Genomic DNA, 12,384 nt, shown 5'->3' on the forward strand with positions numbered 1-12,384 from the left:
AGTTCTACCATCACTGTGTTTGTGCTTTGTTGTTGCTTTGTATCTTCATAGAAACACTTTATATTGCCAGACTTAAAAAATTTTGGCCAATCTGATGGATGTGAAATGACATCTCTTAAGTTTTAAATTTTCAGGTCTTTGATTATTAGTGAAGTTGAGCATCTTTCCATATGCTAAGGATCATTTCCTTTTCTGCGATCTGCATGTTCTCACAGTCTGCCAATTTATTTCTATTGTTTTTTCCTTCTTCTTGCGGATGTGTAAGATTTCTCTCCCTGTATTCTGGGTATTAATCCTTTGTCAGTTACATAAGTTGTAAATGCATCTGTGACTTGCTTTTAATTTTGTTCATTGTTCAGTTCTCATTCTCTTGCGAGCCAGCCTGCTTCTGCACACACTTGATTTTTCAGATCACAGCCTCTGCATGGCAAAAATGGCTTGGAGGTGTATTTTGAAAAGCCTGTGTGAATGAATGTTCTCTGACTCTAAATATCTGTAGTAGGCTAAGGAACGTGTTCTTAAAAGAGAATTTGTGAAGGATCTATTTTGCTTACTCAAGGATCTCATTTGCTGGGACAATTGTGTAGTGAAAGCAAAAGAACCAGGTGTAAGTGGAAAAACCCTTAGTCACTAAGGGTTGTTTGGGCTTCTCAGTGCTGAAATTCAGGGGTGGCTGGTTTCCTCTGCCACGACGGATCCTGGCCTGATTTGCCTGGCTGTTTTGACATTTTGTAGACCCAACATATAGAAGGACACCCGAGGGGAGTTTCGTACTCAAGTGGTCGCTCTTCTCCTCACACGTACCTTGGAGAGTCTTCGCAAGGTGTGAGGTTGGGAAGGCTGGGACACATTCATGGGGATGTAGGAAAAAGCAGTGTGTCGGGAGTGCTTTTAGTTTCCAATAGGGAGAGTCACTTTAAAGCTTTATTTGTCTCTCATGCCTCAGCTAACCCCAAGAGAAAAGCTTAGCTCAGGACAGGAAGCTCAGAGCGCCCAAAAGGATGACAACACAACTCAGGGCTATTTATGTCTGCCTCTTACATGTCCCTCTGTGCCATTACCCCAAGGCTGAGGTGTGCTGGCGCTGTAGGGATCCTGACTATACCATCATTCCCTCGGAAACCAACAGGTATGGAGGAAACTGAGCTCTGGGATCAATTATGCTGGTAAAACTCGAAGGCAAGGGGTGAGCCAGAAGTGTTGTGGCTTAGGAACGACTTGCGGAAAAAAGTCTCAGTGTTTCCAAGTGGAACCCAGTGGCCCAGGGGAAGTGACCCCAGCTGTCTGGTCAGCCAGCCAGAGTACTGGGCCTGAGAAGCCAGGACACACCTTCCGTTCCAGTTGACTCACTTGAGTGGCAAATTCTTTTCTCCTGCTCAATCTTTTATCTTCAAAGGGAATTCATTAAGCTCCACAATGCCATCGGCACTTGGCCAGGTGTTGTGCTGGTCCATTAGGTGGATGCAAGCTACGGCCCTAGGGAGCATGCCAAATCAGGTGGAGGATGGCAGCTGAGACCTGTTGACATCCCCTGAGATTGTTCTGAAGCACTTTCTATAAACCCTCCAGCCGTTTCAAACTATTTGTGTGTGGCTCTCAGCGCAAGCTGTGTTCTTTCTTTCTCTATCCCTTGCTTTAGCTCACTCTGTTCCCTTTACCTAGAATACTCTTCCACTCTATCTGCTGTAGCCTTCTCTGAGAACCCTAGGCAGAATCAGCCACTCTGCATTCTGTGTGTCCCCATAAAGTTTTCTATCATTGTTAATGTTGCACATACCACTTTATGCCAGAATCATCTGCTTATATGTTTATCTCCCCTAATGGACTCTGAGTTTCTTGAAGATGGATTCTCTGGCTTGTTAAGCTTTGTTTCCACGGCGAGGATTTAGTCGGTTCTCAGTAAATCTGTGTGGGATTCGATGCAGCAGTTACAACTCATGCTTTCATCTCCTTCTGCCTTGTGGTATGACTGTACGCAGGTCACATCTCTCTGAGTCTGAGTTTCCTCTTCTGTTCAATGGGTAGGGGGAGGATAAGGGAGAAAAACGGCCTCTACGAGGTTTTCTGGCTCTATTGCCTATGATTTTAAAATTCTAGTCTCCTGATAGAACATTAAGAGTTCCTCAGAACTCTTTAAAGACCAGGGAGATGGTTTCATTTGCATGTACTAACAAGCCCTCTGTTTCCTTCCCACTTCTTGTCTGTCACCTTTAAAAAAATGTTTATGATTTAGCATTTTGCAAATTCTCTGACTAAAGTTTCAAGAAATTTGTGGGATAGATTGATTACAAGAAGTATATACATTTTGTCTTCCCCAGGGGATAAAATGATTGAATTAATTGATTCTTTGAAAGGAATTTCTGACTGTATTTCTGATGACATTTGTCAGCCTGGATGTATGTGGATGGGGGTGCGTTGTGTAGCTGTGACGTCACCCCATGTTTCTCTTCCCACCGATACAGGCCGACATGCTGCACAGGCCAGGCCCACTGCAACCCGACCCATGAGACCCATGCTTTTCCCAGGCTACCTCCCTGCCCCTGGAGTTACAGGTTTGGAATATTCTGCATGGACAGGGTTAAGTATCCCTCATATTCCGAGAATACATTTATAAGGTGCTAATAATACACAACTGTGATCTTCATAACCAGCCTATGAAGTGAGGCAGGACAGAGGTTATTATTGACCCATTTTGCAGATGGTACCAAGACGCAGAGAGGTGAAGTGACTTGCAAAAGGCCTCATGGCTAAGAAGATCTTCTGTGGGGCCTATTTATTCTCCACTATTCTAAATTTCATTGATTCCTTTGAAAATTCATTAAATGTCTGCTTTATTGACTGGCTGCTGCTTAGGCCCATTATCCGGTGAAACCGGAGGGAGGTGAATTCTCTCAGAAGGAAAGACGGGGTCCTAACCCTCTCCTGAATTTGTGGGACAAAGTGACTGCATTCATTAGTGAAGAGGGAAGTCAGATGAGTTAGAACTGCTCATTTGGTGGTTTCTATCATTAGCATCTCACTATGCCAGTAAGTGGGCTGTTGGAGCCTGAAGTGGGGTCTCCCTCTGAAGGTGAGAGCGAACTCCAAGCTTTAGGCACAGCGAGGGCACATCTCGGAGCACAGCGTCTTAGGATTCTCCCTTTAATTCTGCAAACCCAGCTCAGAGGGGGCACAACAAATTTGTGCACCTCTCAGAAACTCAGTTTCTGTGTCCATGAAACGGAGGTGATAAATCCTTCCCAGCTTACCTCAAGGGGTGGTTGTGAGGGTCACATATTATGATGGAACTGACACTGCTCTGGAAACTGAAAGTGCTAGCCGAAAATCAGGGGGCATCATTTTTACTCTTGTTATTACACTTCCTTAACCATGAACGGTCTTAGAGAAGGGAAGGAAGCCCAGCCCAGCATTCTTTTCCTAAAAGTGCCTCCAAGAACATTATGCAAGAGGACACATAGCCACAAAGTGTGCATAATCACAGTTCCCACCCTACCTACCTGTCAGAACACTGAAGAGGATTAAGTGAGATGATGACGCGAGGGCATTTTAAAAGTATAACAATCGCTATTATTCTGGCATCTTCTTTTTCCTCAAAGGTTAAAAGCAGCCCTTAATAACCTGAAAGGAATTTACTCAAACCATCTATGATGCTATTTATGTTGTGGCCCTGCCTCAACCTGGGAGGAAAGAGTGCCACTTGGCTGAGAAGGAGGAAAGGGGCTGGGCTGGCCTCGTCTGCCCAGATACTGTTCCTCATTCCTTCTGGATGCTCTCTTTGAATCAGTGGATCTAGCTTTTTATAATGATCTGTAAGTTTCTGGCCCCCTTGGCTCTAACTGGTCCCCACAGACCTTTTCAAAGAGGGCTTTTTTGTTTCCTCTCTTGTACCTGGGGAAAAAATAGTTACTCTCACAGATTGTAAAGCTCTTTCTCAGGAGCCTAAAAAATGTTTAAAGTGGATAGGGTCCAGCCTTAACTTAATAATACCAGATAAAAACATACATACTTTTTATTTCCAAAGAGAAGGGGAGGCAACTTATAATATGGGACAAACACTGAGGATATTAAATTGTAAATCAAAAATTAAAGTGATAAAAATGGCAAGAAAGCAACTATGTTAGTTATGAGCCTTATATAAATATTGCAACTGAGTATTAAATATAACTCTGAGCTTCCTGGGAGGCAGGGCAAAAAAAAAACCCATGATGACTTATGTAATTTTTAATTTTCGTTTTCTGATTGAAGGGAGTGTCCTGATTGTTTAAATTTTTTTTTCTGGTACTAGTCTTGAAAATGAATTTAATACTGAGTAATTCTCAAGGGTAATGAATATGTCTAGAAGAGTTTTACATCTAATGCAGGAAATTTCTTCCTACATTTCCATCTCATTCCCCGTTTTGAACTCCAGACCCATATTAACTACTGACTAAATTTCTTCACCTAGATATTCTAGAGTCCCCTCAAACTGAACACATTCCAAACTGAACTTGTTAACTTCTTTCTGAAATTAGCTCATCCTCCTGTGTTCATTGTCTTGGTTAAAACATCATACACACAAGCTGTTCTTGTTAGAAAAATCTCAGGTTGTTTAGATGACCCCTTCCCCAGCCTCCAGCCCACACCCAGTCTCTTCTGGAGACTGTCTCCTTGGTTTTGTTTAAATCCCTCCTCTCCTCTTCACCCTCATCATCACCACTTTCAGTCAAGGCCTCACCATCTGTCACCTGGGCTATTGCAATGTCCTCTTAACTTGCCTTCTTATTCTTTCAACCTGTTCTCCACTCTGCCTCTCTAGAAACTGGTCTATAAAAAATGCAAATCTAATCCTTCTGGACACCTTCCAAAGGCTGCCCCTTGCCTTCAAGGGAAATCTAAACTCCTGGCTTGGCAGAGGAGGCCTTTCACCTGCTTAGTTTCCAGCCTCAGCCACTGCCACACCTCCTACAAATTTTCTAACAGAGTCTCCTTTTTCCTCAGGACACATCACTGCTCATGCCCCTGTGCTTTGCACATGCTATTCCTTCTGTCCAGAAATCCCTCTTTCTTTGCAAACCTGGTGACCTCCATTCTGGGAAGCTTTTCTGATCCCCTTTCAAAACCCACCAGCATCAGGTTCACCCCTCTGTATCCCCTGGTACCTGGGTGTCTCTAAGCATGTTTACCACATGATGCTGTAACTGCTTAGTTTCTGAATTGTCCAAGAATATTAACTCCTTAAAGACAGAAATGGAATCCCACCCATCCTAGATTTCCAACTCTACGCATGTACCTGACATACGTGGAGCCTGATAAGTATTTGTTGAAAGAATGGGTGGAAGAAAGATAGAGCACTGTTTTACATGGCTCAGTGAGGTCGAGTTTAGGATGTGTTGACTAGTGGTACAGGGATCGACAGAACTTTTTCTTTAAGATATCTAGAGGAGTGAGTGAATAGCCAGAGCTTTAGATAAACCTCTCTGAAATCATCTCTCTGTGCTGGCCTTTGGTAGGAGCTGGTGGCAATGAATGGTTTTGCAGAGGTCTGCAGAGGCCTCAGTGGCTGACTTTCTGTGTGCCCGACCAGGTAAATCTGTATACCTTGACCATCCTGCGTGTGTGTGGGGCGAGGGGCAGGGCCAGTAATATTATATTAAGGGAAAGAAGAAGCCCCTCCAGGAAATGAATTCTAAGGGTGTCTCTCTGCATACCCCGGGTTTCCCTCAAGAGATATCACTTTCTATCAAGTACCTAGCATAGCCTGGATGGAGAATTCTTTCCTTGCTCCACTGCATCAAGTTTCACATCATATAGAATTTTTGTCAAGTGCATCTGAATTAACTGGGGCGCTTGTTTCAAACGCAGATTCCCCATCTTCCCCCCCACCCCACACACACCCCAGACCTCTGCCTCAAAGATGGTCTTAAAGTTGGCTGGGGAAAATTTTCAAACAGGCCCCATTGCCTACCTCCTCCGTGGTTCTGTTACAGTTCTAGATTGACTAAGCATGGACTCGATCTTGTTTTTAACCTCCACGGGCCATTTGGTGTGAAGGCGTGTAGACACAGTCAGTTTCCACGGCCCCTGAGCCCAGTGCAATAGAGCTAAGCTGCCCTACAGGCCCCGGGGGCTGTTCTCTTGGTGTCACACAGGCCCCACCTGAGCACGGCTATAGTTAGCAGAGACACCGTAGGGGCTTGCACTCTGCATAGAGGATGCTAGCTCCTGTGCAGGGCTTGACCAATGTAGCATAGAGTGATAATTATTATGAATAACAATGTCCAGTAATCAATTTTTGAAGTAAATAATCATCATGCAAAGCCAAATAGGGTTTTGCTGTTCTCAAAATTCTTGCACTTGCATTATTTCCCTTGATCTCACGATAGTCCTGTGAGACAGGCAACCCAGAGCTGTTCCCATGCTATAGTTGTAGAAACTGAGACTCAGAGAAGGCAGGTGACTTGTACAAGTTCACACAGATGGGATTGCTAACACCTGATTTTCCGACTCCATTTTCTGACTCCGTTTTCATGCTGTATTCCATTCCACCTTGCTGACTGATCTCTTATGTTATCAGATTTGAAAGCTGAGGAATGTTACTAAGGATGATAGATTTATATCTGAGGCCTCAACAATGTCCATAACGGAATTTGCAATTATGATTTGCTATAAAAATTCCAAGTACAAATTTAAATAAAAATAAGAATTCCTGTTTTTGAATTATTGGAGGATCCGACACTGTAGCTGTACATTAATATTTGTACCCCGTATATAGAGAAGGATTCCAAAGTTCATTACACCAATGTCAGCCTTCTGCAAAGTTTCCGTGGTGTGCTGGAGCTGGCTTGCACCCACTGGTGGGAGCCAGTTGTGGGCATCTTTTCCTCACTTCACGGTTTTGTGATATCACATTGGTAGCTTGAAATAAGCCATGGCGCAAGAATTTACACCATGGAAATCAGCACGTTACAATTCAGGGCTTTTTTGTCCCGTCGAGCCAGTTGTTAAACATTTACCAGCATATCACTGCTTACAGCTGACAGCGACTGACACAAACTAAGAGTTCAAAAGTTCTCCTCTGTCATCTGCATGGGATCATCTTCAGTGTCAATTTTGCCTCTAACCACAAGTCATACCCCATTCATGGGATCATGCCATTCCTTAAACTGGAGACTCTTTCTGTCTGAGCTTGCAAAATCAGACGGATGGTTTTCTACTTATAGTCCCTCATATTTGTATAGTTTGCAAAGTGTTTTCCCATCCCTCATCACTTCTGAGCTTCGTGTGGTCTGCGGGGCAGATGCTTTCTCCTCTTGGTAGAGAGGAAGGGCCTGAAGATCTGACAAATGATGTGACCACTCCCAGAGTCATAGGCCCAGCAAGTGGCAGACAGGGCCTTGAACTGCATCTTCTGCCTCCTAGTTCTGTGCTCCTTTCCCTTGTCCCAGGCCCCCTCTTTCACTCAGGACACCTGTAATACCTGCAGATCAGGCTACTGGCTGGGGCATGGAGAATGAACACCTGGCAGCAGTCTGGGAAGAGCATTTGTATTAGCCCTTGACAGAAAGGGACAGACATGCTAGCTTGGGAGTGTCTGCAGACAACTCCTGGCCCCACGTTATTGAGCCCTTGCAGGGAAAGGAGTGTACTTCCACTCCCCCTTCGTCCTTGCTCCTCTCTTTGATTCCTTGAAGAACTTTTACGGGGACCTTGTATCTTTGGGTCCTGCTGTAAGTCTTGCCCTCAGTAGAAATTTGGAAGCTTCTGAGTGACCCGGCATTAGTGCCCTGCTTCCCCTCTTGCACAACTCACAGCTTCTCTACTGCCCGCGGATGGAATTATTGATTGGTAAGCATTTCACAATAACATTTTCAAAACATGCCACAGGTCAAGAATTAATGACTCACAGGCCGTCACTTTTCTTCCTGCCCTGGCCCCTCTATACGATGTTGGTGGGGCTGGTTAATGGAAATCATTGAAGAGGCTGAGGTAAAAGTTAACTCTGTCCAGCCCTGGCCAGCTGGACTATTCAGTGGCTTGAAAAAAATAATTCTTGATCTTCTATTTAGTGATTGAGCTGCTGGATCACTTTGCTTTTTAAGACCAAGTCTCTTGAGGAATATGAGATGGGAATTAAAGGATTTCGGTGCTGATTTTGCCACTAACTTGTCCCAGAGAACCTGAGTATCAGAGATGTACTGAGCTGACGAAAAAACCTTGGCTAATTCCAGGGGGAATCTTGCTGCTCTGATAACCTGTGATTCCACATCAGCATTTTAGAGGAAAAAGATAGAACCCCTGATCCAGGCTTGTAAATAATTATTTACCTCTCTGCTCAAGGCCAATAAGAGCTGCTTATGGGACAGTGTGGAAGAACGCCTTAGAGCACAGTAGCAGGGAGAGTTCTGGACCAGGAGGCAAGGAATCTGGGTTAACTCTCACCTTTGCCATTTAAATACACTAATGAGCCTCAGTTTCCTCACCTGTAAAATAGAGACATTGACAACTGCTTTCTTTCCGAAGGCTGTTCCAAAGATCAAGGTGATATTTTTTTCTTCTTGATAGGAAATATTTTTCTCACATTTTCTTTTTCAAAAAATAATCTAATTTGTGGAATTAGAGTTTCTAAATGCCTTATCAGGAACAGTCATGGGACTGGAAGTTTCTTAATAGTTCTGTAGGGTTTTATAGTTTAAATACCCTGAAGGCCCTTTGATTCTAAATATAATATAATCACAGAAACAAATGTGATGAAGTTGAAGTAATTAGTGATACCTCCTTTACTCATCGGCATAGCCCACCTCCCCAGCATATGTACCTGTGTTCACTCTCTCCATGCTGGTGTGGGTAGCTTTGCTCTCCTTGCTCCTCACTAGAGAATGAGCCAGTGAAAAAGGAAGCATATTCAGTTATGTAAAGCACATTCTGGGTGAGGAAAGGCAAACATTTGTTTCGACTTGACTGAAATTGCTTTTTCCCCACCAGTTTGTCCTCTCGTCAGGACACGTCAAAACTTGCAGAGACCCTGGCAGGCACGGCTCCCAACTCTTCATTGGACAAAAGAACAACCTAAGACTCAGAGCTGAGAAGTGATTTTGCCAGGGTCACACAGCCAGCTTGGGGCAGAATCGGGATTCAGGGACCTGTCTCCTACTTCTAATGTGTCCTCTCTCCATTACACCAGACACGGCGAGAACACGGAGAACCTAAAAGAAGAAAGAAAAAAACAGCTTCTTGTTGAATATCTTGAGCTTCTGGTTTTCAAGGACAGCTTTATGATTAATAGCAATGATGCCTCAAAAGCTATGGCAGCTAGCTTGAATGAACTTATGTAATAAACATTTATCACAGAACATGTGTCATCAAACACCTGCTAGATCTGAGCGTTGGCACCAAAGCTGCTTTCATTGTCAAAGAAAAGAGGGGGAAAAGGAACTTGGCTGAACAAAGCTGGCAGACTTTTTACTAGAAAATTCAGAGGTAATTTCTGGAGGAGCAGGAACACATTTCCAAGGCTCTTAAAATGTCTTTAAATGTGATTGGGTGAATTTAGTAGTTAAAAACTTGAAGGATGTTGAGGACCATTTGGTGCCTAAGCCCTCTTCCAGATAGGTCCCTTCTGTCTGCCTTGGTCACAGAGTCCTGGAAGCCTCAAGGTGGGCAGGCCCTGCTGTTGCCCAGAGCAATGTCTCAGGTTGCTGGTCTCTATCTAGGCTCCCATACAAACACATCCCAGTGCACTCATGGTTCTCTCTGGAATCTCTTCCCATTAGCAGAACATGACCAAAGTCAAAGAGACATGGACCATTTGTCTCTCAAACTGAGTCCATCCATACAAAGTGGATTCTTTGACCTATTTTGGAGGTCAACCTACATCAACAAAATGGGCCAGTTGCCAAATATGTGACCACTTCCCTTTGGCTACTCACAAATTTTTGAACTGTAAGATCTGTTCATTTGTTTGCTCAATTAATAGTTATCATTGGGAGAGTATTGGACTCGAGAACCTGTTACATGTGTACCTATTACAAGCTCTCTGAACCTTAGTTTCCTCACCCATAAGATACTATTCATTTTCAGCCTTGCAGACCTCACCTAGTTGTCCTAGTTGTGAGTATCTGATGAATGACACATGGAAGTGCTGTTTAAACTCTAAAGCCTGCCATGACTGCGAAGGATTGTTGCTTCTACTCTGTGCCGAGCAGTGTACTAGGCACCAAGGGGCTTACAAAATAAATGTAAGGAGTGGTCCCTACCCTCCAGGAACTTACAGCTCCATGTTGGGAAACCAAGGTACATGCAAACGAAACAGATATGTAATACCTCAAGGCTGTATTTACTACTTAAATGATGTCTAAAGACTTTGAGCCCTTTAAGAGGGCACAGAAGGGGGAGATCATTAATGGGCTGGAGAAATTGAGGATACCTCTGGAGGAAGTGTGGCTTGAAGTGGGTAATGTGGTAGACAGAGACGATAAAGAAGGTCTTTATGGGTGCAGCACAACTCAGTCAACAGTGGAGGGTTTTCTTGGTAGACTTTGTGTAGACCAAACTTCTCAGAGTTAGGACTTCCTGTCAACCTGGAGTTACAGATTTAAGAATTTGAAGAGAGTTATAGGTAAGGGAAAGTCAGAGCAGCATTTAGACCAGTGATGCGTTATGCTGAAATGAGGATTTGGGAGGACTTGTATATAAACGATGGACTTGTGGTGAGATAGAGGAGGAAAGAGGCTGCTGTAGGAATCCAGACTGGGTCTGATGTGGTTCTGGACTAGACCAATGGGCACGGTAACAGAGAGAAATATGTGTGAGTGAAAGATAGTTCTGTTGTGGCAGGAGGACAAGTCATGTGATTAACCCTCTCTCCTCTCTTGATGTCTAATCTTTGGAGTTTGAGTCAAATTGGAAAAGGAGGGGCAAAAGTAAGGAGCATCTTTATATGTACACTGGAAGGTTCTTGAAAACCCAAATTGATCTCACAGTGTCTATTTGTCTATCTATCAAAAAGACTTTGAAGTTCCAAGCTGATCCATAGAATCATAGATTTTCAGAGTGGGACAGGAACATAACAGTCCCCTGGTCACACGTATGGCCAATTTAAGGATCTCTGCTCCAATATCCCCAGCAAGTGCTCACCCATCCTCTACTTGGATCTCTCTAATGAAAGGAGTTCACTACCACTTGAGGAAGACCTTCCCATGGTTGGATGTGTCTATAGTTTCACGATGTTTTTATTTTGAGCTTTTGTGAATTTTCCTGATTGGCTCTCTTATTGGCCTTCAGGGTCATAGAGAACACTTTAAAATCCTCTTATATCTTCTTGATTCAGCCATTTAATTGAAGTTGCAGGCCCTGTCTTCCTGAGTTTTCCTCATTACCCTTATTTATAAATTACCTTTCACATTAGAAGAGAAAAGTGCCACGAAATCTCCTCACTATTTATCACTTGACCCAGAGACAAGAGAGTTGGATTCTGGACTTTACAGAATAAATAAATACGTAAAAAACAAAGAAAGACTTATGCAATCCTTATCTTTCTTCTTTATTTCAACTGGAGGATTTTTTTGCCCTTGCACAAAATTCAGGTCCCGTGAACCTGTGATATAGGTGTCTTCATCTCTTTCCTTTTTCAACTGATCAGCTGGATATCTTTCCAGGGATTTGCTGTCAGAAATCAAATTCAATGAGTGGGAAGTTTAACTAGATTCAGAACAGTCTTGCCAAATAGCCAAGCAGAGAGGGTGAAGTCAGGTCAGTTAGAGGGGGCAGCAAAACCGAAGATTATGATAGACATACTGTATATTTGGAGCAGGAAAGGGCTTCTAGCAATAGTAGTTGACGTTAATAAGGCACAAAAACAAAAGAAATAACAATAATAATAAACAACCAGGCAAACCCTGAAACTTCTGAACTGGTACAGAGGGAAGGAGATCTGTATAAACACGCCATTGCCCTCCAATGGCCTTTATTGTTACATAAGCAAGTTTTATTGCCACCGTCTATTTCAGGCTGTGTTGCAAAAATCTTTAGGGCTCACTTTAAAAGTTTGGGGTAGGAAGGATAATCTTTACCAGAACATAGAAAATGCTCTATCAGATCGAAACAAATAAGCAAGCAAACAGAAGCAGGTCCGTTTTCTCTTTTTGGCACTGGGCAGGACCATATGCTTCCAGAGATGAGAATTTAAAAATAGCCTCTCACACAGCTCACACTGTAGCTCGGGGACATGGTGGGGGTGGGAAGGATTGCTCACATTCAACAATAGTGACACTTCACATTTGTACCAACCGCTTCTCAAAGTAACCAAGAGTACTTTCCAGTGACTTTTCTTTCTCTTAAAAGCATCGAATCTTCCTGTTGTCCCTTAAGTTGAGTAGGAGGCGGTACAGTTCTTCCCACTTTACAGAG

This window comes from Equus quagga, chromosome 4 (assembly GCF_021613505.1).
Source record: "Equus quagga isolate Etosha38 chromosome 4, UCLA_HA_Equagga_1.0, whole genome shotgun sequence".
Lineage (NCBI taxonomy): Eukaryota > Metazoa > Chordata > Mammalia > Perissodactyla > Equidae > Equus > Equus quagga.